We start from the raw sequence: 22,657 nt of genomic DNA on the forward strand, positions 1-22,657 counted from the left end.
CTGAAAATATAGTATATGCAAATCAGATCCCAACACACAGATATATATATATATATATATGTATAATTTTTTATACAGTCACTGCCAAGTTCTGCAAAAACCAACAAAAAAACTAGCTGCCACCATCAATTATTTATACAGGCCAATTGGACCCCTGTGACTGGTAACGTATGGCCTAATGAGGCTTCAGGGTTGCAGTTTATAGAGCAAGAGGAAATAAGCTATTATATTTTATATGTTTTATCCGAAAAGTTGGCAGCATGTATATAAATATACAAAAGATTTTACCAAAGGTGACAAAACAATACAGTATATACAATCCCGTAAAAGAAAAGGGAATAACAAAAGAAAATTACTAGAACTGATGTCACAAAAATGACGCCAGTCTTTATGGAGGAGAGCACTCCACATGGAATATGGGATTGTCCTACAGCAAGCTGTATCTCCCAGCACTGAACAATGACAATCATTTAGAATCTGCTTTTATCAGATAAGAGTCAAGCTCACATACCTCCTCTTGGTGATCTCAGATGGATGCAGGTAATTGGGATGCAGCTAGGTCCCAAAAAATTAGGATATCCATAACCTTCAGGATATGTGCCCGCCTGGAGGTTCCAGGTGAGAGATGTTAATGCCAGATTTCCTATCATGATTTTAGCTTTCGATAGATAGGAAACATCGCATGTATAATGTTATCCATCTGGCCAATATTAATTTGGGGCTGATACACAGACTGCACAGTGATATAAGTAAACCCATTATGTTCGCCACTTTGCCTAAAATATGTCTCCCATAATTATAGGACCTACAACTGTCACAATAAAAGAAATATTGATAACTGGACTTCTGTGCCAGAGCATCTGACATCATTGGCCTGTGTTGCTTTTGAAAACGGGAAGACTTTTTTCCACAAGTGAAAGCGACACTATTTGAATGCAAAACGCGCGTCTAGGTACGTGACCGAAGTAAAGGCGGGATAAATCACGGAGATGGGTAATTATTCACTGCTTCATTAAGATGACGTTTGCTTAGGAATGGTAACCCGGTCTCTGGGAGCGATCGTGATGTTCTAACTTTCAAGCTAGAGGGCAAGTGGAGCACAGGCCGAGCACTGAGCACAGCACTAAGCCTGCCAGGAAGCACAGCGGCCTGAGCCCAGTGTGAGGGCTGCCTGCTGTCTGTGCGCATGTGCCGCATTGGCAGCACAGTTTGCCGGGAAGGCACAATTTTTAGGAAGCGGCAGTCGGCGATAACGCGGGGATGTCACATTGCTCGAGCAGTGCGGGCACTGCCCCCTCTGGGGGCTACAGTGGCACTAGGCATCACCTGGAACACAGGCCGAAGCCCCAAGGACAGCACCCCATCAGGAGAATGGTCAGCATCTGCTCATGTCAGGCTCCGTTACTTGGAAGCTTGTTATGGACGAGACTTGTAGGCAGAACTGTAATGTATTCTTATGGTCGTACACCATGATAAACACAACTCCCCTGGCTGTGCAGGGTCGGTGCACTGTATACGGGGCTCCCTCAGTCAGAATTTACAGCTGAGAACTTTCATCTGCCAAACTGATATTCTCCACTGAACCCCAGTGTCAGGCACCATTATCTATTACAGCGGGTCAGTATGCCATCATGCATTGTGCGTGGCTGCACCTTTTTCTGGTACAAGTGGTAAAAGTATTGCCTCCCAACCTTTTCTATAGACTTAGTGTCTTCTCTCCATTGGATAACGCACTTCAGTTACCTGTTTAAAGCAGGGGGTCACAGCTGAACAAGGGTCATATGTAGTGTTAGATTGCTAGCTCTTTTTCCTTTCAATTTATGATGAAGCCATGTTTCGATGCTTACTGTGAGAGTGACACGTCCCCTCTCAAGAGATGGCTTTGTATATTGGAATTTGTTCTGGTGTTCAGTGAGCTATTGATTAAAATTTTACCATTCAAAGGGGTTGTACTCATTTTTGATGAGCACTATATTTTTATTTTTTTTTTCCTACTTATGAGATATTTAAGCTTGTCATAAGAGATCATGATATAATACAAAATATTATATAACCTTTGTGCAAATAAAGTTTTAGTTTAAATAAAAAATGAAATGTAAACAACAAAAGCGTTGGGCTCCCATGTCTACTATTCCAATCAACTTGCTCCCATCAGCATAAAAAAACCTTGGGTTTTTGGTCTTCAGTACCTTGAAGCAGGGTAAAAGGGCTCAGTAGTTAGAACACCTGACTCACAGACTTGGCACTTACAGAAGTACAGCAAAGCACATAGGGGTAGTTTAATCAAAACTGGAGTTTTGTACAGGGTGCACTGGACTAAGATCTACCAAAATCCTTAAAGGCCCCGTCACACTAAGCGATATCGCTAGCAATATCGCTATAACGTCACTGGTTTTTGTGACGTTATAGCGATATTGCTAGCGATATCGCTATGACTGATACTTACCTCCAACCGGCTCCCCCGCTGATTATCGCTGATCGCGCGAGAACGTCCTGGACTGTTTCTCGTTGGCAGCTTCCTGCTGGGCTTCCTGTGGCGCCGACGAGTGACGCGTGGACGCGGGCGGGAGGACGTCTTCATCGCCTCGTCTGACAGGTAAGTAGCGACCCCCGACCGCTGCTATGTCGCTGGTGAGATCTGCCTGTGTGGCAGCTCACTAGCGACCACTTAGCGATGCACCAGCGATCCATATCGTTGTCGGGATCGCTGGTGCATCGCTAAGTGTGACAGTACCCTAAGAGATGTGCGCCTCTTAATGAATTTAGCATATCTCTCATCTGCTGTGTGCCAGTGTCTGTAATGGACTTCAGTCATGAACTGCACAGGAGTATATTTCTGTCATAATTTATACCACTTTTGTGGCTTAAATTATGAATTTATCGGTCCTTTCTCATCCCCAACCTATTCTGCTTAACTTCATACATCCAATTTATTTTTGCCATTGCACCTTTATATCTGGTTTCTGGGGCAACTTGTTTGGTGAACTGTGAAAATGCTTCAGGGTGAGGAAACTAAAGTCAAGAAAGTTATAATTAATGAGAAATTTGAAAACTAATGTTTACGACAAGACATTTCCATAGCTTTATTAGTTTTAATGGATTGTAAACACCAGAACAATACCATAGATTGCAATTCAATGAAGGTTGAGAGTCTGGAGATTCCATTCAATTAAACATTTCTAAAAAAAATAATACAATTTAAAATATTTTAACATGAACTTCGACCTCAATCAAGTCACATGTCATATAGATTATTGCAAAAAAAGATACTTGTTCTCATAAATATTATTTTCGGAGATTTAAATTTAAATATTTTACTTTAATCATTACTAAAGCCTTAAAATACTAAACAGTCGATGCTCCAATACATGATTTAAATGCTCCCAAGTTGATAACAAATTTTATGGCATGGTTGAACGTGTTTTAATTACAATTAATCAATATTCCTATTAAACTGGTGATGACATATATGCTGAAGCTACACACAGACTTTTTTGTAGAGAGATTTTCCAATTTTTCCTATTAAGTAGCAGCTGCTGATGATGAGAATGCACAAGTTGCCTGCAAATCAACAAGTTTATTTTAAACAACTGTAATTTCATAAATTTGGAAAATCTCTTTCCAAAAAGTCTGCATGTAGCCTCAGGCTTGGAAAGTCTCATATTATTCAGATTATATTCGATCCAATAGTTAAGAAATCCCAAAAATGTAACAATTATTATTTGACTAGGTGATCTGGATGATACCTGCATACAACTGCTGGTTAAAGACACTATTGTATTATTATACATAGTGCTTTTTAGTAATATATTAAAAGAGCTGTTCATGATTTTTATACAATTTAGGAAGGATTCTCTCAACCCCTTTAAATACCCTACATAGATAGGTCAGACAGGATATCTAGACCAAAAGGCCATCAAACAGTAATGACTCCACATTACTTCACTACGCTAGAAGGCAAATATATAAATCTTGAAGAAGAAAACAAACAAGTCACAATCCAGATGGCCCACGCCATGCTAAGGCAAGTTTCACACTAGCGTATGGAGGAGCTGCGGAGGGATGCAGACTTCCTCCGTGAAGCTCCTCCCATGGCCGCACCTCCTCCGGTCAGCTCCACTTCTGTCGGCATGCGGCCTGCGTACCCTATCTTTAGCATTAGGTACGCAGACCGTGCTGATGTACGTGGATGCCTCCGCATGCGTCGTTTTGACGGTGTGGCGACTGCCACTAAATCCAACACGGTGCATTCGGCGCAGGTCGCTGCACTGTCAAAACGATGTATGCAGAGGCATCTGCATACATCGGCACAAACTGTGTACCTAATGCTAAAAATAGGGTATGCAGGCCGCATGCCGACGGAGGCGGAGCTGACCGGAGGAGGTGCGGCCGTGGGTGGAGTTTCACGGAGGAAGTCCGCAGCTCCTCCATACGCTAGTGTGAAACTAGCCTAAGACGTGCTATGGATAAAATATAAACTGTTCTGATCTCAAGAGACTAGATGGTTTTTCTCATAGAAAATTTCCCAGGCTATGAGTACTAGATTGCTGGAGATATGCTGACATCCACAGCTTTATTCTGATATTTGGAGATAAGAAGGAATTTTTTGGCATCTGCTTCAGAGAGTGGCTTTTGCCACAAACTGGATCAACACCGTAGGATTATAAGTTAAACCAGTTTTCCACAGTCAAAATCTGAATTTAGCTACTCCGCTTGGATATTGGCTGCAAGACTGATGATGACTGAGACATCAGAGCTAAAGACAGCAACAGACACTGAGAGCAGTAATGGGGATTCAGTGCTGGAGAAAGGCAGAGTGGGTAAAGCACAGTTTGGTTTTTTAAAACAAACTACAGCTGGGAGGAAAAGTTTTTCTGAAACGAGAAAACCCAGTTAAACTAGTTTTGAGATTCATCTTTTTTCAACTTAACTAGGCAACTATATTTTGCGTGGTGACTTTTCATATAAAAAAACGACTCTTTAGTGCATATAACACTATAGCCCAATGGTAATGCTTATCCCTGTTTGTTAATAAAGTGCTTTGCCCTGACCTGACAGCTAACTTCAATGCTTTTTTGCTTATTGCTAATTAAAAACTATAAATGTTTTATAAGCTATCATATCAGGAATCACATTATGCAAGGTTTATTAATAATTCTAGAGACTTAAAAGTATGGTTATGTATGAATATAAAACTATCAGGGTACATCCCCGCTGAGCCTTTTTGCTGAGGGTTTGGAGTGGAAACTCCAAGCTTTTTGAGGAGTTTTGTGTTCTGGAGGAGGATTTAGAGCATCTCCGCTCAAAACAAATTAATGTGCACATACTCACAAATAGCATTCTCAGCAGTTTTCTTTAAGTGAGATGAGTCAACAATTCAAGATTTGTGAATATTACTGAATATATTCAGTTTTGCTTGAAAGGAAAGATGTCCCAATCTAAAAAGTTAGGATATTTTGCCATCCAAACGAAGTGAAATACTGAGGGAAATAGCCAGTCCGCCACATCGGTAAGATGGCTTTTTTCATGAAAGACATTTATGAGCTGTCACATATAAATGCTTTCTGTAAACCAAGTAACCTACGGATATGAACAGCAGGAACATTTAGTAGATGCAGCATCTTTAACATTCCACTTGATCAGTATGTTCCATAATACTTTCCAGTACACTGTTTTGATGGGCTCTCACCGGAGAAAGACAGTTAATGCTGAAAAGTGCTGTCAACTGAAGTTAACTGCTTGGATAAATTAACTACTATCTTAATTTCAGTTCATTGCAGCACAGTTGATTAAATTTATTACTTGGCTCGAGGCATTGGTCATCACAAGCAGCTTGATCCTGCCCGTGTTGCACATTTAGGAACATCAAAGCAGGTTAAGACACACAAACTAGTATTTTCAGTAATTCCATTAAAAAAGCATACTGTATGTAAAAGGGATATGCTAAACCCAGCTAGACATAGCCACAGGGGATTTGCCAATGAACCTGGACTTACATTGTTTTCAGTCTTCCTCTTGCTTGTGAGTTTGGCTAGTTCCATAATCCTATGCAATTCCTGGGTTCTTAGATCTGTAATGAAGAAAAAAAATTGCTAACTTTAATTAAACATCAAGATCAAAACAGAAAAACACCGGGGAGTTTATGAAGTTTAGTTTCTGCTGAGAGATTTAAAAGACTTTTGTGTAATCCTTATAAAGGGATTATCAGTGTAATTCCAGATTGGTAATGCAACATGTCACCTAATGTCAGTGGATAACATCCTGTGGTATCTTAGCAAAATGGTAAATTAAAAGTATATTCAACCACAAGTACATTGGCTTATATAACCATCATGGGCAAACAGAATGCGAGCCCTGCTGTGATTCTACACTATGATCTCTACATTGATGTTTAGAATCAGGACTGTAAAGAGATTGTACAACTAAAACATTTTCAAGCCGTGTTAACCCTTCAATGCCGAAGCCAGTTTTCACCTTCCTAACCTGGCCAAATTTTTCAAATCTGACCAGAGTAACTTTATGTGGTAATCTCTTTGGATTGCTTCCACATATCCCAGTGATTCTGATAATGTATTTTCATCACACAGTGTACTTCATGGGAGAAGAAAATTATGGTTCATATGATCTGTATTTATTTATGAAAATTTAAAATTTTAAAAAGTTTCAGTTTTTAAACTATGAATTTTTATACTCGTGAAACAGATAGTCACACCACACAAAGTACTTAACATTTACCACATATCTACTATACATCCACAGTTCTGAAATTATCTTTTTTGCTAGGACATGAGAAGAGTTAAAGGTTTAGCAGCAATTTTTCATTTTTTTCAATAAAATATTCAAAACTTGTTTTTAGCGACTATTTCACTTTAGAAGTGACTTTGAAGGGCCTACAGTATATTCAGAAAACCTGCAAACAAAACCCCATTTTCAAGTCTGCACCTCTCAACGTATTGAAAAAAATGTTTTAAAAGTTTGCTAACTCTTTTTGGTGCGTAACAGAAATTAATGCAAACTGGAAGAAAAACTGCTATTTTTTTTAATAAAATGTTGCTTTATCCCCACATTTTGCGTATACACAAGAGTAAAATGAAAATATAGACTTCACAATTTGTTGTGCAATTTCTTCTGGACTACATCAATACTCCATTTGTGGTCATAAACTACTGTTTGTGCACACACTAGGGCTCAGAAGTGAATGAGCACCATTTAATTTTTGGAGAATAAATTTGGCTGGAATAGATTGTAGATGCCATGTTGTATTTGCAGAGCCCATAACTACACCAATAGCTCACCTGTGGTCGGAATCTACTGTTAGAGCATATGTCACGACCCGGAATGTAAGGAGTGCTATTTGATTTTTGGGGTACAAACTTGGCTGAAATAAGGTAGATTGCAGACCATATATCACATCAGCAGATACCAAAGCATCACTAAAAGTTATTACATTTTCAAAATTAAATCATGCAAGGAATTCATCTAGGGGAGTGATCTTGAATCGACTGATGCTTCAGAAAATGTTAAATTATTGGACTGGGAAAATGAAATATTACAGTTTTTTTTACATGAAAATGTCGCTTTAGCCTTCAAGGGTAACAGGAGAAAATGGACCTTACAATTTGTTGAGCAATTTCTCCCTAGTATGTCAATACCCTATATGTGATCGAAAACTACACTGGAGCAAAAGGAAGGGAAAGAGCATGATTTGACTTTTTTAAGAATAAATTGTAGATGCCACATCACATTAGGAGAGTCTCTGAGATAAGGAAACAGCAGAAACTTGCTACATTTGACCCTATATTGGAACCTAAATCTCTCAATAAATACATCTACGAGTGTAGTGAGCATTTAAAAAATAGTTTTTTGCATCACCATATTTTGAAAGCCATAATTTTTCCATTTTTGTCCGACTGTCATGTGAGTCATTATTTGGATCAGCATGATCACAGCGATACCACATTTATCTTCGTTTTTTATGATGCTCTGATTTTACACAATTAAAAATTTTTTATTGACTTTCACACAGGACCTTGTAGGTTTGGATTTCTTTTTCCCTTAATAATAAAGACATTCATTTAAAAACTGCATTATGTGTTTACTTGTGTTATCTCTGTCCAATACTGAAATTTGTTTGGTGATCTGAAACATTACAGTGTGACAATCATGCAAAAGAATAGGAAATCAGGAAGGGGGCAAACACTTTTCACACATCTGTTTGTGTACTTTTTTGTTTATTTTTGTTTTACATAAATATTAGTGATGAGTGAACAGTTAACTGCTTGGCTCTTGAACTGAGTACTTTAATCGAGCACCCGAGCATTCCAGAGTAGCAAGCATAATGTAATTAAATGGAGCAGTTGAGTATGAGAGCGAGACCCCTGTAACCACAGCAACCCCCTCTGCTACACACTGTACTATGGCACGCCCCATCACCGCATGTCACTACCCACGTGATGATGCGTCCTCTGCAACCATGGCAACTCATCTCTGGTGTGGCCTACACTGCCTCGGAACTACCCATGTGACGTTACCACATGGGATTGTCACATCATTCCAGTTTGGTGGCTACAGCTCAGCACTTCAGCAACATGTGATACTCGACACTGCTCGGCACTCGATCGAGCACTCAAATGCTAGATGGAGTATTGAGCAGTGGCGAGCACGCTTGCCCATCACTAATAAATATGAGTGTTAATTGTCATGTTTATTTCACAATCTGTTTCATTGTTTATTTTATGTTGTTTATATTTTTACAATTTTCCTTTGTTTTTCTATTTTACTTAGTTCCGCTATGGGACTTTTAACTTATTTCACTGTTCACTGGTCTAATGCCTTGCAATACACATGTATTGCAAGGCATTTGATTGATCATTTTGACAATGACAGAATGCCTCTTAGACCCTGTTGCTTACAGGGTCTAACATGAAATGGTAGCTGGCAAATCTGGAGGTCATTATTTGACCTCTAACTGCAATGACTTATCAGCTTGACTGTGTTGTGGGGGATGCTCATTGGGTAAGAGAGGGAGCTCCCTCTCTCACACATCCTTCACTTTTGATTGTTGCATTTATAGTGTTAAACAGCCAGCCTGGCTGTTACATCAGGAGCTCGGCCATCATTTAAGCTGAGCACTCAGCTGCAATTGTGTGGGCATGGCTCCACACAATTGCCATGACTTACCGGTAAGGCAATTTGTAAGTACCAGCAAAATATGATATACCAGTACGTCATGTTTAGAAAAGGGGTACAGTTTTGATAAAATGATTCTGCTGCAGATCTATCAGTTTTTTTTAATGCTGAGTTCTGTATATCCCTGCCCATGAATCAGGGTTTCTGCAAAAAAATGGCGATTGATTCTCTTTGAAGAAATTAATGATTTTTTACTGAAACCTGCCTGTCGAACCTTTGTCTCTAAAATTTAAATGCTGTACTGAAACATGTGGAAAGAGAGGTTGTTTATGACAGGATCTTTATTTACACAGTGTGAAAATATAGTGTGATGATGGGCATGGATTATGCCATTAGATTGATGGGGAGGCAAGTTGGAAATAAAAGCAAATCTGTCACCAGCTACCTAATTTGAGAGCAGCATAGTGTAGAGACAGAGACCCTGATTCCAGTAATGTGTCACCCTCTGGACACCTTGCTGCTGTTTTGATATAATCATTCATCAGCAGGAGATTATTGCTAGAGGACTAGTATACTTGCTGCCATGTATTCCTCCATATTCATGAGCTCTGTAAAGCCCAGCTTCCAGCAATGGTTCACAACCTTCTGCCTATGTATGTATTAATTGTGTGGCAGGGTCATAAAAAAGCTCAAAATTCAGAAAAGTGATATAGATCTGCAGCAGGTAAAACAGTGATTTTATAAAAAACAAAAAACAACAAGCAGCCAAGTAAGTGATGTATTACTGGAATCGGAGTCTCTGTTCTTACATCATGCTGCTGTCTGATGGGGTAACAAAAACCTGGAGACAGACTCCCTTCAATGCTTTATTATCTCTGTTGTAGCTAGAGGAGCTGCAGCCCAGTAAGGTCAATACCTGTTAGGCGTCGGGTTCCTGCCACTGCACAGCAGGAATTCAGAGCCTTGCACCCAGTGGTCTCCCATTCTTCTTCGGCTGCAGTGGAGCCTGCTCAGCAGATTCGTCAGTCCCGGCGCTCTGCCCAGGCCAACTCCATGGGTTTGCTTGCTGCTGCCACCTCTGGCACAGCTATGACAATGCATGTTGCTCAGCAGCGAGATTCTCCAGGGACTAAGTCCTCATGTCGGGCCACTGAGCATGCCCGTGGAGTGATCTCCCATTGGAGATCGAGGGTCTCGTGCTCAGGTCCTGCTCGTGTTTGGATTGGCCCATCCGAGAAGCCAGGAAGGTCTCAGATGCCCGTGGCTATAAAAGGTTTGCATGGCCGCTCATCCATGTGCTAGTAAAGACTGTATTTACAGACTATGTGGAGTGAGTGATGTATGCACGTATGAATGTCTTCGGTGAATGACTCATTAAGAAACCCCTACCCTTGGTACGCATGTGTTGTGCAGCCTAGCCTGCTAGCTCCCAGGCTTAGGCGTAGGTAGGTCTGAGGTTGAGTTAGGCATCTGGCCTCACCAGGGACTCGGCACACCTCAGTGCACGTGCTCCATAGCCAGCGTCTATAGCAGCGCTCGCGGCAGCGACGCCGCGCGTTCAGTGGGCCTAGAAGGACTCTAACCCCGTGTCCTTGGGGTTGAGTTCTGTGGCCGTACACTGTGCGCTTTTTTGGCCAAGCTCTGTGAGTTAACAGGCTCCGGCATCTTTCAGCGGTGGTGCGGCTCTGTGCAGCAACAGACTTCGCCCTGTTCACATTGGGTGACGTAACCCACGTGTGACTGGTTTCACATCTCTTGATTCTTCCGCCATTACTTAGCAGCAGTGTACCACCTCTGCACGGTGGACCCCGGGCTGCGAACGCACCTACTATTATTTTATAATATGGTGCGTTCCGCCAGCCCTAACAATACCTCTACACAAGGGCATATCTAAAAGTGGGAATGAGCGGCGCATTTTCCCCTGGTGTAGACCGCAAGGGGGCTCTTGTTATGAATGAGTCACCATAGGAGGCAAAAACAGAAATACTAGCTAAGTCCAGAAAACCAGAGAAGTTGGCAGCTATCGGATTGCAGACCCCTGAACCTATCAACAACAACTAGCAGTAGCCGTGGGGGATTCCTACGGTGCCCTAGACCCCTCGATCACAGCCGGAGAACTAAATAGCCTAAAGACAGAAAGGGAAATCTAAACTGCCCCAGAGCAGACCCCAAAGCAATAGGCAGCCCCCAACATATAATAACGGTGAAGCAAGATGAAAAAACACTCACACAGATAGAAAGATAGGCTGAGCAAATGATGGGGCCCAAGCTAACTAAATAGGACAGGATAGAAAAGCTGCTGTCTGCAATCTGCCAAAACCCTATCAAAACAAGAGCCAACAGACTGATAGGGAAAAAAGCCCTGGAGATGCTAGGCTTCAAAAAGACTATATCAGTACTCAGGTTTTTTCTGAAGACAGAGCAAAAAGGAATTCAGCTCACCCCAGCAGGGAATGGCAGAAATCCAGAAAAACAAGGCAAAACAAAACCAAAACACAAATGCAAAAAGCAGAGCAGAAAACTTAGCTTTTGAGGAGCAGGAATCAGACTGGTCTCCTAGAATCCCTCAGAGAGATCACCAGCAAGGCAGAAGGGCATCGGCTGCCTTATATCCAGTCAGCAATTCCAGTCAACCAGTCATCATCATCCTGCACAGGTGCTTGGTAATCAGCCTCACTACCTTCCTTCACCAGAAGAAGGAGTTCATCAGACCTCAATGGTGAAGGGGAAAATGAACTCACAACAGGCTCTGTTGTGCCCGTGTCTTCCCAGTGGCTGCATTTTGCCGCACCCTGGAGCGGGAGGCGGACGCTCTCTGTGCCAGCTGTCAAGCTAACAGCCAGCTCAGAGAAGCAATCAATTGTGCTCGCTTCTATTAGACGCAAGTGTAACTGAAGCCCTGATTGCCAGCACTTCCGGGTCAGGACAACATCAGCAGCACAACCAGGTCATATGTTCACACTGCTGACATTAATCTCCAGCGCTGTTGAGGAGAGGTGAACCTTGGTCTGGTAAGCTCTTCCCTGGAGCTGAAGAGACCAAAGATTTATTGTAATGAGGGGGTTGGGGTGGGGGGAATTAAAGGAGACATGAGGAGCAAGATGGACAAAGTATATGGCGTGGGGGTGTGATAAGGAACAGGTGTGTGGAGATTGGTGTGGATGCACTATAAGGAGTGGGGTGTGTGGAGATAGGGTGTACACACTATCAGGAGCGGGGGTGTGGGGATTGGTGCGCACACAGTATATAGAGTGGGAGTAAAGGGATTAGTGCAGACACATGAAATGGAGTGTGGGTGTAGGCATTATTGCTGACATACTATAAGGAATGAGGGATTGGAGATTGATGTGGACACACTATAATTAGCGTGAGTGGGGGATAGGTGCATATACACTATATGGAGTGTGGTGTGGATTGGTGCAGACACACTGACGAGGAGGGTTCAATGTATTGGGGCTGACACACTGAGGAGGGGGATAGGGATTGGTGCAAACACAATATGAATAGTAAGGGAGGATTTGTGCAGAAACTATAAGGAGCAGGGGGAATTGTTGCAGAAACACTTATGAGGAGTGGGGAGATTAGTGTGGACACAGTATGAGGAGTGGAGGGGATTGTGCAGACAGTATAAGGAACAAGGGGGCATTGGTGCAGACACAGTATGAGGAGAGAGAGAGGGATTGGTGTGGACACAGTATAAGGAGCAAGGGAGGGATTGGTATGGACACAGTATGAGGAGTGGGGGGATTGATGTGGACACAAAATAAGTAGCCATAAGGGAATTGGTGTGGATACAGTTTGAGGAGGGAAGAACTGTCATAGATACAATATGAGGTGCAAGGGGATGAATTGGTGTAGACAAATATGGGGGTGGTGTGGACAAAGTATGAGAAGTGGGGGATTGTTTTGCAGACACAGTATGAGGAGGGGGCTAAGGGGTTTGGTGAGGAAACAGTATGGGGAGCAAGGAGGACCTATGAAGAGAAAGAATGGCAGTATGGGGAGCGAGGAGGACCTGTGAGTAGACAGTATGGCAGTATGGTGAGCAAGGGGATATGTGAGGATACATTATGGGTATTGTGGAATATGTGAGGAAACAGTATGAGGAGTGGGGGAATGGGTGCGAAAACAGTATAAGAGTGGAGATGTATGTAAAAAACAGTATGGAGAGTGAGGGGTGGAAATGTGTGAGGAGACTTGAGGGGAATAGTGTGATGTGACAGTATGGGGGAGGAAAGTGTGAGGGGACACAGAATAGAGACTAGGTAGTGTGGGGGTAGTATAGAGAGGTGGCAACATGGGGTCAGTATGCCAAGGAGAGCAAGCATGATGAGGGTGCATAGTATAGCAACTGGATACTATCGGAGGGACACAGTATGAGAGGACGGTGTGAACAGGGGGCACAGTATGGAAAAGAGGGGAAGTATGGAAGACATGAAACATAAGAGGGAAAGTGTGGTGTCATATTTTGTGCTGGGAGCTCAGTGAGGGGCAATTATTTATTTAGGGACACAGTGTAGGGCAGATTTTTTTAAGGAGCATTATAATGACTATTTTTTAGGGCACCGGGTCAGTATGTACTGGAGATGACAAGAAAAGATGGGTCTGCAGAGATGAGCTGTAGATGTGAAAAGTCATGAAGTCATCTGGACAAGGTGACTAAGAAAATAAAGAGATTGACTCCAATCAGAGACAATGTTGTCTATAAGGTACCTGGATGTAAATATTAATTTATGATACTGCCTGCATTTCATCATGTGCTATGTGTATGGACCGCAGTCTGATGGCTATTGACAACAACTTCCTGTAACACCTTACAATTATTAAGGATATACTGGGAATTGTAGGTTCAGGTGATACAATTGTATATGGGGCTGACCTGACATTACACTTGATTGCAGCACTAAGCTTGGTGATGTACCACATACTGATGGTGATTCTGTTAATGTATTCATGTACTAATATTGGTTCTGTTGATGTATTCATGTATGGATTATGGTTGTGGTTAAGTATTTCTCTATTGATGATGGTTCGGGTGACATATTTCTGCACAGATGGTGGTTCTGTAGATGTGTTTCTGTACTGCTGGTGGTTCTGGTGATGTATTCTTGCTCTGTTATTGATTCTGATCCTGTACACATATAGCAATCTCTAACTTTAAGATTATCTAATCCATGGCTATGTTAATAAAATATTGTGCTGTCAGTCAAGTTAAGTTAAAACGGTTTTAATTATGTTAGGAGAGATTGTTCAAGTTTGCGACTGCAGACTTCTGAATTCTTATAGCAAATGCAATGCACACTGTCAGGATCCTTTGGTGCTAGCAGTGAGAGCAAGAGGTCATGAAACTGCAAGTATGCAATTTGCATACATTCAGGTACAGGCCAGGTACATATACATGGCCTCACTCAATTAGTGAATCGATTGAAGCCTGACATGTCTAGTTGAAATGTGACTGGAAGTATGACCACCCACTCTTGCTGCCAGCACCACAGGATCCTGATAGTGTGCGGTGCGTGGTGTGTGCATTGTGAGAATTCAGAAACCTAAAGTGACTGAGGCTTTCATCACAAACCTGGAAAACCCTTTGAAATATAACACTAAGCATTGTAGCATGTCCAGTCCTAACAGTATGCAATATACTCACTGTCAGGACTCAGCTCTGCTTCCTAATTCTAGCGGTCATCACATAATCACTCACATGTGATTTTCATATTTGGGCCGGGGTCACACTTGCGAATGCGATGCAAGAAACTCGCACGAGTCGCTCGCATCAGTACCGGGCACTGCTGCCAACACTCGGGACTGGAGTGTGCAGCTGCATGTCTTTCTGTGTGGCTGAACGCTCCAGTCCTGAGTTTCAGCGGCAGTGCCGGATATTGAGGCGAGAGACTCGCGCGAGTTTCTAGCATTGCACTCGCAAGTGTCACCCCGGCCTTACAGTCACGTTACATATGAAAACTAACTTCTCTTCCTGCTTCTCTCAGTGAAGCAGTGGCAGTAAGTAGTATTTCACTGAACATTGAGAGAATCAGGAAAAACAGCTCATCGGCATATAAGTGGTCACATGACAACTACTGAAATGGATTGAGCGGGTGGTGGGGGTGGCAGGTGCAAAACTGAATCCTTGTCCCAGGTGCCACAAAAACCTTGATACATCTCTGCCTGTAGAAACCTGCTAGTTCACTCACTTGATTACACTTGTTAATTCTCCCCCTCCCAGGTTTCACATTTCATGTACTGACTATACATGGGGACCTAAGGTACGACATTAAAATGGTTTCAATGGTAACAACAATTTTATTTTTTCTAGGAATAGGGGTAGAGATTATATTGAAGTTTTTGAAGACATTTTCAAAGTTAATTTAACGACATTGTAATCTTCATAATATTTAATAATTATTGATTTAATAATGATTCATTAGTAAAAGAAAATGTAAGGCAATAACTAAACAAAGGTCTATATTAAAATTATAAATAAGTAGCCGGTGTTAATAAGTAGCCTGTTCCTTTTCAGTAAGGTTTATTACACTTTGGGAAGCATGGCTTAGAGTGTAATAACTAAACTTAGTCACCTATAATGGGAATTTCATGATTGACTTGGTGCTGTTAAAATTTTAAGCAATTCACATATTCAATCTTAACATAACTGTTTTATTGCATGTAAAAGTAAAATGTAGGCTTTTGCTCCTTACACAGACGTAAAGACTTAAAGGGAACTTGTCAGGTCTCCCGTGCCCTCCAACCCAGCAGCAGTCACCTATTTATGATTTAATTCCTTGCCTAACCAGCCCTCTATAACCTTTTTCTATATAAATGAGGTTTAACCCCTTTCCTACAATGGACGTAATATTCCGTCCATGTGACCCTGGACCTAATTCCCATGGACGGAATATTACGTAATAGCGATCAGCGGCGCCCACGTGGTGAGCGCCGCTGATCGCGGCCGGGTGTCAGCTGATTATCACAGCTGACACCCGGCACAATGTGTCAGGGGCAGTCACGGACCGCCCCCGACATGTTAACCCCTTGCACATCGCGATCAAACACGATCGCGGTGTACCGGGGGTTAAAGGGAAGCATCGGCAGGGAGGGGGCTCCCTCCGTGCTTCCCTGAGCCCCCCACAGCAGCGCAATGTACAACGCTGCTGCGGGGGGCTCTTTCCCTGCAGGTCCCCGGATCCAAGATGGCGACAGGGACCTTCGGGGGCCTGCAGGGAGCTGGCTTCCTCAGTGTATAACAGTATACATAGAAAGCTGCCAATCAGGGAAGTAGGCGCAATTATACACAGCTCAGCATTCTGAGCACTGACATACAGTGGGGAAAAAAAGTATTTAGTCAATCAGCAATAGTGCAAGTTCCACCACTTAAAAAGATGAGAGGCGTCTGTAATTTACATCATAGGTAGACCTCAACTATGGGAGACAAACTGAGAAAAAAAAATCCAGAAAATCACATTGTCTGTTTTTTTTTCATTTTATTTGCATTTTATGGTGGAAAATAAGTATTTGGTCAGAAACAAGCAATCAAGATTTCTGGCTCTCACAGACCTGTAACTTCTTCTTTAAGAGTCTCCTCTTTCCTCCACTCATTACCTGTAGTAATGGCACCTGTTTAAACTTGTTATCAGTATAAAAAGACACCTGTGCACACCCTCAAACAGTCTGACTCCAAACTCCACTATGGTGAAGACCAAAGAGCTGTCAAAGGACACCAGAAACAAAATTGTAGCCCTGCACCAGGCTGGGAAGACTGAATCTGCAATAGCCAACCAGCTTGGAGTGAAGAAATCAACTGTGGGAGCAATAATTAGAAAATGGAAGACATACAAGACCACTGATAATCTCCCTCGATCTGGTGCTCCACGCAAAATCCCACCCCGTGGGGTCAGAATGATCACAAGAACGGTGAGCAAAAATCCCAGAACCACGCGGGGGGACCTAGTGAATGAACTGCAGAGAGCTGGGACCAATGTAACAAGGCCTACCATAAGTAACACACTACGCCACCATGGACTCAGACCCTGCAGTGCCAGACGTGTCCCACTGCTTAAGCCTGTACATGTCCGGGCCCGTCTGAAGTTTGCTAGAGAGCATTTGGATGATCCAGAGGAGTTTTGGGAGAATGTCCTATGGTCTGATGAAACCAAACTGGAACTGTTTGGTAGAAACACAATTTGTCGTGTTTGGAGGAAAAAGAATACTGAGTTGCATCCATCAAACACCATACCTACTGTAAAGCATGGTGGTGGAAACATCATGCTTTGGGGCTGTTTCTCTGCAAGGGGGCCAGGACGACTGATCCGGGTACATGAAAGAATGAATGGGGCCATGTATCGTGAGATTTTGAGTGCAAACCTCCTTCCATCAGCAAGGGCATTGAAGATGAAACGTGGCTGGGTCTTTCAACATGACAATGATCCAAAGCACACCACCAGGGCAACGAAGGAGTGGCTTCGTAAGAAGCATTTCAAGGTCCTGGAGTGGCCTAGCCAGTCTCCAGATCTCAACCCTATAGAAAACCTTTGGAGGGAGTTGAAAGTCCGTGTTGCCAAGCGAAAAGCCAAAAACATCACTGCTCTAGAGGAGATCTGCATGGAGGAATGGGCCAACATACCAACAACAGTGTGTGGCAACCTTGTGAAGACTTACAGAAAACGTTTGACCTCTGTCATTGCCAACAAAGGATATATCACAAAGTATTGAGATGAAATTTTGTTTCTGACCAAATACTTATTTTCCACCATAATATGCAAATAAAATGAAAAAAAAACAGACAATGTGATTTTCTGGATTTTTTTTTCTCAGTTTGTCTCCCATAGTTGAGGTCTACCTATGATGTAAATTACAGACGTCTCTCATCTTTTTAAGTGGTGGAACTTGCACTATTGCTGACTGACTAAATACTTTTTTTCCCCACTGTATCTACAGCAGAGAAAAAAAGGATTCTATCCAACCTGCACCAAGAAGTTCAGTAAGTGACACATTTCTGGAATCCAGGTATCTCTATTCCAGCCAATTCTGCGTTGAAAAAGTCAAATGGTGCTCCTTCCCTTCCAAGCTCTGCCATGCGCCCAAACAGTGGTTTACCCCCACATATGGGATATCAGCCTACTCAGGACAAATTGCAAAACAACTTTTGGGGTCCAATTTCTCCTGTTACCCTTAGGAAAATAAAAAATTGGGGCAAAAATATCATTTTTGTGTAAAAAAAATGATTTTTTTATTTTCACACCCGGGCGTTATAAACTTCTGTGAAGCACTTGGGGGTTCAAAGTGCTCACCACACATCTACATAAGTTCCGTGGGGGGTCTAGTTTCCAAAATGGGGTCACTTGTGGGGAGTTTCAATAGTTTAGGTACATCAGGGGCTCTCCAGACGCACATGACACCCATAGACCATTCCATCAAAGTCTGCATTCCAAAACGTCACTACTTCCCTCCTGAGCCCCGACATGTGCCCATACAGTAGTTTTCTCCCACATATGAGGTATCAGCGTACTCAGGACAAATTGGACAACAACATTTGGGGTCCAATTTCTCCTGTTACCCTTGGGAAAATAAAAAAAATGGGGACTAAATGATCATGTTTGTTGAAAAAATACGATTTTTTTATTTTCACACCCGGTCGTTATAAACTTCTGTGAAGCACTGGGGGGTTCAAAGTGCTCACCACACATCTAGATAAGTTCCTTAGGGGGTCTAGTTTCCAAAATGGGGTCTGTTGTGAGTTCATTTTCCCCTTCACCATTGAGGTCTGATGAACTCCCTCTTCTGGTGAAGGAAGGTAGTGAGGCTGATTACCAAGCACCTGGGCAGGATGATGATGACTGGGTGACGGGAATTACTGACTGGATATAAGGCAGCCGACGCCCTTCTGCCTTGCTGGTGATCTCTCTGAGGGATTCTAGGAGACCAGTCTGATTCCTGCTCCTCAAAAGCTAAGTTTTCTGCTCTACTTTTTGCATTTGTGTTTTGGTTTTGTTTTGCATTGTTTTCCTTGATTTCTGCCATTCCCTGCTGGGGTGAGCTGAATTCCTTTTTGCTCTGTCTTCAGAAAATACCTGAGTACTGATATAGTCTTTTTGAAGCCTAGCGTCTTCAGGGCTTTTTTCCCTATCAGCTGTTGGCTCTTGTTTTGATAAGGTTTTGGCGGATTACAGACAGCAGCTTTTCTATCCTGTCCTATCTAGTTAGCTTGGGCCCCATCATTTGCTCAGCCTATCTTTCTATCTGTGTGAGTGTTTTTTCATCTTGCTTCACCGTCATTATACGTTGGGGGCTGCCTATTGCTTTGGGGTCTGCTCTGGGGCAGTTTAGATTTCCCTTTCTGTCTTTAGGCTATGTAGTTCTCCGGCTGTGATCGAGGGGTCTAGGGCACCGTAGGAACCCTCCACGGCTACTGCTAGTTGTTGTTGATAGGTTCAGGGGTCTGCAATCCGATAACTGCCAACTTCTCTGGTTTTCTGGACTTAGCTAGTATTTCTGTTTTTGCCTCCTACGGTGACTCATTCATAACAGGGGTCACTTGTGGGGGGTTTCCACTGTTTAGGTACATCAGGGGCTCTCCAAAGGCAACATGACACCCGCAGACCATTCCATCAAAGTCTGCATTCCAAAACGTCACTACTTCCCTTCCGAGCCCCAACGTGTGCTCATACAGTAGTTTTCTCCCACATATGGGGTATCAGTGTACTCAGGACAAATTGGACAACAACTTTTGGGTCCAATTTCTCCTGGTACCCTTGGGAAAATAAAAAAATTGGTGACTAAAAGATCATGTTTGTGGAAAAAATATGATTTTTTTATTTTCACGCCCGGGCGTTATAAACTTCTGTGAAGCACTGGGGGGTTCAAAGTGCTTATCACACATCTAGATAAGTTGCTTGGGGGGTCTAGTTTCCAAAATGGTGTCATTTGTGGGGGTTTTCACTGTTTTGGTACATCAGGGGCTTTCCAAACGCGACATGGTGTCCGATCTCATTTCCAGCCAAAAACGTCAAATGGCGCTGCTTCCCTTCTGAGCTCTTCCATGCACCCAAATAGTCGTTTACACCCACATATGGGGTATCAGCATACTTCGGACAAATTGCACAATATCTTTTAGGGTCCTGTTACCCTTGGGAAAATAAAAATTTGGGGTGAAAAGATCATTTTTGTGGAAAAAATATAATTTTTTAATTGTACCGCTGTACGTTATAAACTTCTGTGAAGCCCTTGTGGGTTCAAAGTTCTCATCACACATCTTGATAAGCTCCTTGGGAGGTCTAGTTTCCAAAATGGGGTCACTTGTGGGGGGTTTCCACTGTTTAGGTACATCAGGGGCTCTCCAAACGTGACATGGCGTCCGATCTGAATTCCAGCCAATTTTGCATTGAACGGCACTCCTTCCCTTCTGAGCTCTGCCATCCACCGAAACAGTGGTTCCCCCCCACATATCAGGTACCAGCGTACTCAGGACAAATTGCACAATAACTTTTGCAGTCCAATTTCTCCTGTTACCCTTGGTAAAATAAAAAAAATTGAACCAGAAGTATTTTTTTTGTGAAAAAAAGTTAAATGTTCATTTTTTTAACCCCTTCCTGACATCCGACGTACTATCCCGTCCACGATACCCGGGCCCGTATGACCGTGGACGGGATAGTACGTCGGGCCCTTTAATGCGATACCGCGACTTAGTCGCGGTGATCGCATTAAAATTCCGACGCCATCTCACCTTACAAAAGATGGCGTCGGCATCCCGGGCTGCGATCCTGCCCCCCCGGCATCCAGAGCGCTGTGATTGGCTGTTCAATTCTGAACAGCCAATCGCAGCGTTTCTCATTGTTTCAGCCAATCAGCTTGGCTGAAACAATGATGTCCTAGGCTGGGATCGAGTACTGATGTACTCGATCCTAGAGCCGGTGCCTGGCAACGCCAGGCACCGGCAAAAAGCACCCGGATTGGCGCGATCGCCGATCTGATCGATCGCGCCAATCGCAGTGCACAGCGGCGCTATATCGCCGCTGTGCCCTGCCAGTACCGGCCAGGATCGGTGCTATATTAGCACCGATCCTAGGCTGGAGCCTGATGCAGGCCCAGCAGGGCCTGAAGGAGTTGGCTGGCGCGATCGATTAGCTCGGCGATCGCGCCAACCACAGGGCACAGCTGCGGTCACCATGTGACCGCTCTGTGCCCTGCTGGTGACCTGGGCATGACCTGCCTAGTAATCGGAGCTGTGAGCTCCGATTCTAGGCAGTTGCCATGGTCACCAGGCAGATCAGGGATTGGTGGGATCGATGTAATCATTCGATCCCACCAATGACAGGTCACAGCAGGGATGTGACCACTCTGTGACCTGCCTCTGACCTGTCTGACCTGTCTGCAGGGGTCCTCACTCAAGCTGAGGATTCCTGCAGAGAGGTCGCACGCAGCAAGAGCTCCTGTGCTGGGTATTGTGGTGCCACAGCTTGTAGCATCACAATCCCTGCAGAAGAAAGAAGAAAGAAGAAAGAAAACTACAACTGTAAGTGTTAATTGATCCCTGATCCCCTGCCCAATCTATCTTCACCCCCCCCAATCTATCTTCATCCCCCCATCCCCCCCTCCACCCCCCCTCTTACCCCCCTTCACCCCCCTTTTACCCCCCTCCACCCCACTTTTGCGCCACCTCCGTGCGCAGCCGGCGAGCGTTGATCAGTGACGCAGTTCACGATCAACACTCGAGCTCGCTTTTTTTCCTTAGCCCCCTTTGCGCCACTTCCGTACACCCATCCCGCAGCCGCAAAAGTTGGACAAGTGACACACGTCACTTATCCAAGCTTTTGCCTGCCGTTTTTCATTTTTTTTACCCCCCTTTGTGCCACCTAACTACAACCCTAACTGTTGATCCCTGCCCAATCTCTCTTCATCCACCCCAATCCCCCCATCCCATCCCCCTATTTTTACCCCCCTCCACCCCACTTTTGCGCCACCTCCGAGCGCAGCCGCCGAGCGTTGATTAGTGACGCAGTTCACTGATCAACACTCGAACTCGCTTTTTTTCTTTAGCCCCCTTTGCGCCACTTCCGTACACACATCCCGAAGCCGCAAAAGTTGGATAAGTGACACACGTCACTTATCCAAGCTTGTGCCTGCCGTTTTTCATTTTTTTCACCCCCCTTTGTGCCACCTAACTATAACCCTAACTGTTGATCCCTGCCCAATCTCTCTTCATCCACCCCAATCCCCCATCTCCCTTCCCCCTATTTTTACCCCCCTCCACCCCACTTTTGCTCCACCTCCGTGCGCAGCCGCCGAGCGTTGATTGGTGACGCAGTTCACTGATCAACACTCAAGCTCGCTTTTTTTCCTTTGCGCCACTTCCGTACACACATCCCGCAGCCGCAAAAGTTGGATAAGTGACACACGTCACTTATCCAAGCTTGTGCCTGCCGTTTTTCATTTTTTTCACCCCCTTTGTGCCACCTAACTACAACCCTAACTGTTGATCCCTGCCCAATCTCTCTTCATCCACCCCAATCCCCCCATCCCCCTTCCCCCCTATTTT

At 43.6% G+C, this 22,657-nt stretch overlaps 1 long non-coding RNA gene across 1 annotated transcript in view; it reads right to left on the reverse strand.

The window, feature by feature from the left end:
- Positions 1 to 22,657, reverse strand: part of LOC141063595 (uncharacterized) — a 1,081,275-nt gene that overhangs the window by 222,514 nt on the left and 836,104 nt on the right. Inside the window, exon 5 of the long non-coding RNA XR_012224903.1 lies at positions 5,997 to 6,070. This is a non-coding gene — a long non-coding RNA (uncharacterized lncRNA). The remainder of the gene's footprint in view (positions 1 to 5,996; positions 6,071 to 22,657) is intronic.

This window comes from Dendrobates tinctorius, unplaced genomic scaffold, assembly GCF_039654945.1.
Source record: "Dendrobates tinctorius isolate UK_male_01 unplaced genomic scaffold, ASM3965494v1 ptg000250l, whole genome shotgun sequence".
In the NCBI taxonomy this organism is placed as follows: Eukaryota; Metazoa; Chordata; class Amphibia; order Anura; family Dendrobatidae; genus Dendrobates; species Dendrobates tinctorius.